Here is an 8,258-nt window from a genome sequence, read left to right as displayed (position 1 = left end):
GTTATTAGCTGATTTCTCAAAAGAAACTTTGCAGACTAGAAGAAAATGGCAAGAAATATTCAAAATCATGAAAAGCAAGAACCTGCAACCATAATTACCCAGCAAAGCCTTTGTTTGGAATTGAAGGACAGATAAATAGCTTCCCAGTCAAGAAAAAAAACTCAAGGAGTTTATCACCACCAAACCAATATTATATGGAATGTTAAAGGGTCTTCTTTAAGAAGATGAAGATGAAAAATAGGAACAATAAAATAGTAATAAACATATATCTATTAACAATTAATCTAAAAAACAAAACAAACAAAGAAGCAGAGCAGAAACAGAATCATAGATATAGAGAACATTTTGATGCTTGCCAGATGGGAGAGGGGTCAGAGTGAGGGGTAAAAAAGGTGAAGGGATTAAGAAGTGCAAATCAGTATTCACAGAATAGTCATAGGGATGTAAAGTATAACATATGGAATTGAGTATCCAAAGAACATCCATGCATAACCCATGGACATGGACAATGGTGTGGGGATCGCCTGAGGAAATGGGGGGTGCTGGGTGAAGGGGGGAAATAGGGAAGTATTGGGACAACTATAATAGCATAAACAATATAATATAATCTTAAAAAGTCAGGAAATGAAGCAGTGATGTGGCAGTAAAACCTGATACAAAATAATAGAAACAAGATGGCATATCAATGGATTAAAACTATAAACATAATAGTTTGCTTCTAAGAGAGAAAAAAATCTCAGACTGAACCAAAAACCTCAGAACAACTCTGTTGTATTTTAAAGATACTCCAAAACAAAGGAAATTAGAATTGTTGACAAAAAAGAATGGGCCATAAAAAAAGTTAAAGTCAATCAAAATAAAAACAGTAATATAATGTCAACATTAGAGAAGGTAAAATTAGCAGGTGGATTGGCTGTGGATGTGAGAGAAATATCAAGGTCAATAAAGGTGCACAGATTTTGGATGGAGCAATTAGTGTATCTTAGGTGGAGAACACTGAAACAGCTGAGAGCAATTGAGAACATCACAGTCATCTGTTTGACATAGATGTGCTGCAAGCCAAAATATTCCCAACCCTGTAAACAGAGTTATAAATATTATGCATGAATATTCTGGTGTTAAAATCCCCTACTATGGCTGTGTTACTGTCAATCTCTACCTTTATATCAAGATTTGCTTTATATGTTTAGGTGCTCCTATGTTGGGTGCATAAATGTTTACAAGGGTTATATCCTCTTGCTGTAATGATCATTTCAGCATTATGTAATCCTTCTTTGTCTTTTGTTATGGCCTTTGCTCTGAAGTATATTTTGTCTGATATGTTTTGCTACCACAGCTTTTTTTCCATTTCCATTTGCATGAAGTATCTTTTGTCATCCCTTTACTTTAAAGATTTTATTTATTTTTAAAGAGAGGAGAAAGGAGGGAGAAAGAGTGAGAGAGAAACATGAATGTGAGACAGAAACATCGCCTGGTTGCCCCTCACATGCACCCTGATCGGGTACTGGACACCCAACCCAGGCATATGTGTCCTCATTATCAATCAAACTGGTGACCTTTTCCTTGGTGGGATGATGCCCAACCTATTGAGCCATGCTGATCAGGGCTCCACTCTTTTACTTTTAGTCTGTGTGTATATCTTTCCTTCTGTGGTTGATCTTGTGTAGACAGCATATGTATGGGCATTGTTTTCTTATGCATTCAGCTAGCCTACATGTTTTGACTGGAGCATTTAAGCCATTTACATTAAAGTGGTTTTTGATAGGTATGTGTTTATTGACATTTTATTCTTTTAACTATATTCCTCTGTTGTTTTTCTTCCTCCTCCTCCTCCTCCTCCTCCCCCTCCTCTTTCCCCTCCCCTTTCTCTTCCTCCTCCTACTCTTCCACCACCTTCATTTTCTTCAGGATGGCCCTTTAACATGTCTTGTAAAACTGGTTTGGTGGTAACAAACCCTTTCAGCTTTTTCTTGTCTGGGAAGCTCTTTATCTCTTTCAATTTTAAATGATAGCCTTGCTGGGTAAAATAGTCTTGCTTGTAGGGCCTTGCTTTTCACATTGTTTTGTCATGTTGAATATTTCATGGCAACCTCTTCTGGCTTGGAGTGTTTCTGTTGAGAAGTCAGCTGTCTTTTTTTTTTTTTTTAGAGAAAGAGGAAGAGGGGGAGAAAGACAAGGAAAGAAACATTGATGTGAGAGAGAAATACTGATTGATTGCCTTCCGTACACGCCCTGACTGGGTACTTAACCTGCAACCCAGGCTTATGTCCTGACAGGGAATCGAACAGGCTACCTTTTGGTTTGCGGGATGACACCCACCCAACTGAGTCACAATGGCAAGGGCCAGCTGTCAGTCTAATGGGAGCTTCCTTATAGGTAACTAACTGTCTTTCTCTTATTGCTTTTAAGATTCTTTCTCACTCTTTAACTTTTGCCATTTTACATATGATGTATCTTGCTGTGGCTCCCTTTGGGTTCCTCTTGTTTGGAACTCTGCACTTCTGAGACTTGAGTGCCTTTTTCCTTCACCAGATTAGGGAAGTTTTCTGCCTTTGTTTTTTCAAATAGTTAACCACTTCCTCTCTCTATTCTCCTCCGGGTACCCCAGTGATGTGGGTGTTGTACCAAAACATTTTGTACCCAAAGTTCCTTAACCTATCCTTACTTTAAAAAATTCTTTTGTGCTTGATTTGGGTGTTTTCTGCTATCTTGTTTTCCAAATTGCTTATTCGATCCTCTTTTTTATCCTACCTACTGTTTATTCCTTCTAGTGTGTTCTTCATTTCAGATATTGTGTTCTTCATTACTGACTGGTTCTTTTTTAATGGTTTTTGTTTCCTTTTTTAAATGTTTGCTATCTGTTTGTTGATGTTTTCATTAAGTTTCTTGAGCACCTTTATAACCATTTTTTTTTTTTTACTTTATTTCTGGTAAATTGCATACCTCCCTTTTATTTAGCTCTTTTTCTGGGGATTTCGCCTGCTCTTTTATTTGTGGTATGCTTCTTTGTCTCTCCATTTAGGTTGTATTTTTACATTTGTTTCTATGTATTATGTAGGTGTGCTATAACTCCTAGTCTTGGTAGAATGGCCTTATGCTGTAGGTGCCCTGTGGGACCCAGTAGCACAGTCTCTTTGATCACCTGAGCTGGGTACTGCATAATTGTCCCTTTTGAGGGTTATTGGCCTCTCTAACTTTTGATTACTATTGGTTCATTCATGCATGGGGTCAATTTTCAAGCTGGCTGACTGTGAAGATCAACCCCAATCATAGTGTATGAGCTGCTGTGCAGGTGCTGACAACACAAAGCAGAACTTGCATTAGTAGGGTCTGGTGCCTGTCAAGGTCTTCCTTTTTTTTTTTTTTAAAGATTTTAAAAATTTATTCTTAAATAAATTTTTTTATTTTCAATGTCAGACGCTGCCTTGACTGGCCCTTGACAACCTATTTGGAGCTACAAAGCAATCCACAGTTTGATGCTGCCTCTACTGAGCCTGGGAATGGGTGGGAAGAACAAAGCTGCACAGCATCACTGGGCCTCTTCCTGCTGGCTGCCTGATAGGCTTAGTCACTGAAAGAGCCTCTCTTGTTACTCAAGTTGCATGAGGTAAGTTCTTAGAGAATCATGGGTCAGGGACGAGTGGTATTCACCAGACTGATACCAGGTTCAAAGTCAGTGCCAGTGCTGGGTCTGAGGGTACTCAGGAAATGTCTCAGGGTATACAAAATATAGTAGCTACTTGCCAGGTGCCCACAGACCTTTGTAGTGGGGTGGGGTCTCAGGGAGTCATTGGTGTGAGGCCAGAAGAGTTTCTGAGGCCCAAACACACCAAAATTTGTCCACATGAAGGGAGGGCTCTGCACTGGTTGTGTGTGTGAGGTGTAAATGGTGATAGTCCTAGAGCCACAGAACTCAATCTGTCCAAGACTCTGCCAGGAGCTGGTTCTCAGCGGGGTGGAGCCACCAGGAATTGGGAGGGTGAGGCTAGTGGATCTCCCCTAATGGGGAGGTGGTACTGGTCAGGCTTGAGGAAAAGTAGGGGGAGGCCACTAGGAGTCAAGATGATAGGGCCACCTTGAGACCAAAGGATGAGGCTAGAGGATCTTCCATGAGAGTATGTGACAGTCATGTTCACTGGGAAGTGGGGAAAATGTCTCCAACCCCAGAACCAAGCCACTAAATCACTGACACCCCTGAGTCTGCCCAGAATTCTACCCCCTGGCCCAGGCAGCTAACCCCTCAGTAGGACGTGATCTCTGCAGGGTGGGGTGACAGGAAGTCCAGAGAGTGTGACTTCCTCAGGCTTATGCCATATGGAGGGAAGTCCTTCACCAAGAAAGTTGGTATCTGCATTGCAGGAGAGTGAATCAGCATAGGAGTCCAGCAGCTATCCCCTTAGATCTCTCCCCAGAGGCACAAACCACAGTCGCACCTCACAGTGCTTAGTCTGCTCTCTCCTCCTTTCTTTGGAGCCTAGAGTAAGTGATTGTGAAGAAGATTTTGTCTGTTGGCTTTTTAGGAGGGTGCCTGTGTCTCTAGCAGACACGCAATCCCTGCTGATTTTCAAAGCCAGATGTTTTCTGGGCAGCTCTTCTTAACTCTGGTGCCCTTGGCTGGGGAGTCCGATGTGGGGTTGAGACCCCATGCTCCTCAGGGGGAACCTTTGCAGCTGAGATATCCCTCTGGCATCTCAGCTGCCACCCATGAAAGTGAGGCCATTCCTTTTCATCTTTGCCCTTGCTATCAGTCTCGATGTTGCTTCTCTAAATCCTTGGTGAAAAGGTTTCTATTCAGCTAGTCTTCAGTTAGTTATTCATGTTGACTGTTTTATATTTTAGTTGTAATTCCAGTTTGATGTTGGAAGGAGGGGAATGTTTCATCCACATAGTCTGCTGCCATCTTGGATTTCCCTTCCTTGGCTTCTTTGACATCATTCTTTTTTAGTTTTCTTTCTACTTCTTATTGGTTGTTTCTCATTTTTTTCTTCAGGTTCTCCCCTCTTGTACTTTAGTGGTTGTGTCTACTTTCATTTTAAATAGTCTTAATGAGAAATCTCATCCAGCTTCAAATATTGCTGGAACTCATAATGACTTCTAAATCTATGTCATCAACCCAAATATCTCTTCTGAAATGCAGACTCATACATTTGTCAAACTGCCTCCTAAATATAATTCCTATCTAGGTGTCCTGGAGTCTCATCAACCCAAGACAAATGAAAAAAATTATTTCCTTCTTTTTGCTCCTCACTCCAACTTGAACACATTTTACGCTATATATATATATTTTAGTTGCTACAGATTTTTCCCTCTTTTAACTCCCCTTCCATCCAATTATTGACTAAGGTAAACTTTATTAGATATTAAATATTTCTTGACTATCCCACATCTTTATTTCTACTTCATATCAGCTAGTGTGGCCAAGGAAAAAGAAAATGTTTTAGGGGGAAGGTATTTGACATGGGAAATTAGACACAACATTGTTGGAAGTCTGGGAGAAGGAAGTGTTTTTGTTACTTAGAACATTCATAAATGCAGGAATCACAGGGAACATAATGCCAATGAGTTCTACTTTCTGCAGTGCTGAAGCAAGTCATAAGAGCTCTGCCATCATTGTAGATTTTGGCTCATCCTGAAAATTCCCTGAAATTTTACAGGATCGATTTTTGTACATTCAGAAGCTGTGCCTCTCTGTATGAGGGCTTTATCTGGCTGTAGGGGCGTGCCGCACGTGGGGCAGCCATGGGAGCAACTGCAACCACTGAGGGACCCCAAGTTCTTTGCCTTAAGTAGGACACTTCTGAATTATGTTCTGGATAGCCCCTCAGAAGGTTTTTTTTAGTGGGAGTTAGCCCCAGTTGACTACAGTTGTAATACACTTGTCAATTTCCTTTAATGGGCTTTTTTCCTTTTCTCATTTTATTTCTTCACCATTTTCTCTTGCTTCTGGATCAACTCCAAAACAAGCTATATGTATTCAAGGGCTGATCATGGACTAAGACACACGATTTACACATCTCTTATAGGCGTGAATAATACTTTTCTTTCTCTTCAATCTTCCATATTTTATGAGTGTCTCTCTTTGACAAAATTTGAAACACAAATTGCTGCAAAGGTCTCTGGGGAATGCAGATTTTAGACCCTTTGTACTTGAGGTACTAGGAAATATTTGTTTAGGAAGGGCAAGGATCATGTGGGATATTTTTGATTACATGTTCATATACTAAAAATGTATGTTTAAAATATAACATGTATTATATCTATATGTTCCTGAAGCTTATATATCGAGTTTGCCAAAAAGTTTGTTTAGTTTTTTCAATATGCTCTTCCTGATGTTCCAAATGAATGTAAACACCTTCTTTTTCTAATTAGCTCATATTTATCTTTCAGATCTTAGCTCAAAGGTCATTTCTTCACAAGACCAGCTCTGAGTGTCTGATTAAGCCAATGTCTTTGTGTGTGTATTTGGTATATACACATGTATTTGGTATTTGGTATATATGTATAAAGCATATATATAATTTCATAGTTTCTATTTCCTGTTTACTTGTAATTAATTGATTATTGATATGTTTCCTCAGTGTTTGTGCAAGGATGGCACTATTATTTATTTTTGCTCTTTTTTTTCTCACCATTGTACCCCTGGCACCTAGTATAGTGCCTAGCACATGTGAGACCCTCAAAATAAAGTTTTTATGAAGGCAAAGGATTGATTATGAAATGAGCAATAAAGATTACTGAAAGTTATATCATGTTATTATTATACATTATATTCTTAGAATTCTTTTTTTTCCCAAGTAATGTTTGTTAGTTGTAACTCTCAGTAATTTCAGGAAGGATACTTTTATAAGTTCATCATCTCTTACTTGTGACTTCCAAATTGCTGTTATTCTTTTTTTTCTTTCAGTGGGAACAGAGTCAGCTGCCTTTATGAGGGCCCATGAGTTTCCTGGTTTCATTAAAAGGCCATGCACTTGATCTTAAAGTTCTCTTCTGCTGCAAATTAGTTGATGGCTTCCAGGTTGAGGTGGTTGTAGAACTTGAACGTATATCCATTTGACAGCTTACTGGTCCGGTCTATGTGGCTCAAGGAGATGCAGACCTCTATTACGCTTCCAGGCTGGAAGGGGAAGTCAGGCTCCGGCTGCTTGGTTCTCCAGACCCCCACATCCTTGCTGTTACACACGACGGTGTTGGTGTCCCAATGTATACTGAAGCAAGAGTTGAAATGTAGCCACATGTTGTTGCTGTCTTTACCCAGGGTCAGCAGGAAGCTCCTGGCTTTGGGGTTCACCTCACTGTGCAGTCTGAGGCACACTCAGGTTGGAGACTCAGGTTGCTGGAAATCGGACCACAAGCCATGACTGACAACAGGAGGATGGTCTTGGGGATTGTGACACCAACTGTCTGAAGATTCCACCCGAGAGCACTGCTATTCTTGATGTAAATTTAAAAAATCACAATATTTTGATGCTATTTTAGCAATGACTTATCAGTTTTGGGTTGCTCATTTAATCCAATATTATGGAGCAATATACACTTTTATCAACAAGAACATTGCAATATTATAGACTTTAAGGCACAGAGAGATTCTATTTAAAATGAATAGATATAAATACAAAATATATGTATCTCCCTTGCTAATGAAGGTTAATACAAAGTGATCCCAAAATTTGTAAGTCAAAATCAGAAAGATTGGCTGTGGATCATGTCTCAGTTAAATTGGCCTCATACAGAGTATTTGAAAGTTATTTTAGTTTGAGGGTTTAGGTTGTGTCTCACTTATCTGTGTATTCCCAAAACCTAATATAAGTCTGGGCATTAAATAACTAGGTCAGATTTAAAAGGCTGGTTGAAGTTCATGGATTTGTATACATTGTGAATGTTATTTGGCTCATGTAGTTTTCTTGTTGATTTTTCTGCTGAATTAGCAATCAAGAATGTAAAGGTTATATATTACCAGATGGATATATATGAATGGCTATCGTTTCTCCAGATTTCCAGTTTTTCATGAAAATGTGCCCTTAGTTTGATAGTCAACATAGTACCCAAAGTGTTATAGATAAGAAACTGTGGGGGAGATGCTACACCAACTATGGAAGTAGCCAGGGCAGCACTCAGTGTTCTACCTACTGTCTTGTAAGTACCTTGACACACACCCAAACTCTATTTCTTCTCATGTAAGGCCAAGCTAAAGCATATTATGCTTTGCTTAAATGCATGTGAGGTGTAGTGAGAATGACTAAATAGATTTGGGCAGA

General features: G+C 39.5%; 1 pseudogene; it reads right to left on the bottom strand.

Moving 5' to 3' along the window:
* Positions 1–6,955: 6,955 nt before the first annotated feature.
* Positions 6,956–7,359, bottom strand: LOC129061674 (galectin-1-like; annotated as a pseudogene).
* Between the last annotated feature and the right edge of the window lie 899 nt (positions 7,360–8,258).

Source organism: Pteronotus mesoamericanus, unplaced genomic scaffold (genome assembly GCF_021234165.1).
Source record: "Pteronotus mesoamericanus isolate MK-2021 breed Mesoamerican mustached bat unplaced genomic scaffold, CSHL_Meso_final scaffold_651, whole genome shotgun sequence".
In the NCBI taxonomy this organism is placed as follows: Eukaryota; Metazoa; Chordata; class Mammalia; order Chiroptera; family Mormoopidae; genus Pteronotus; species Pteronotus mesoamericanus.
The sequence above is the reverse complement of the archived record's forward strand: the minus strand, read 5'-3'. Positions and strand labels throughout refer to the sequence as shown.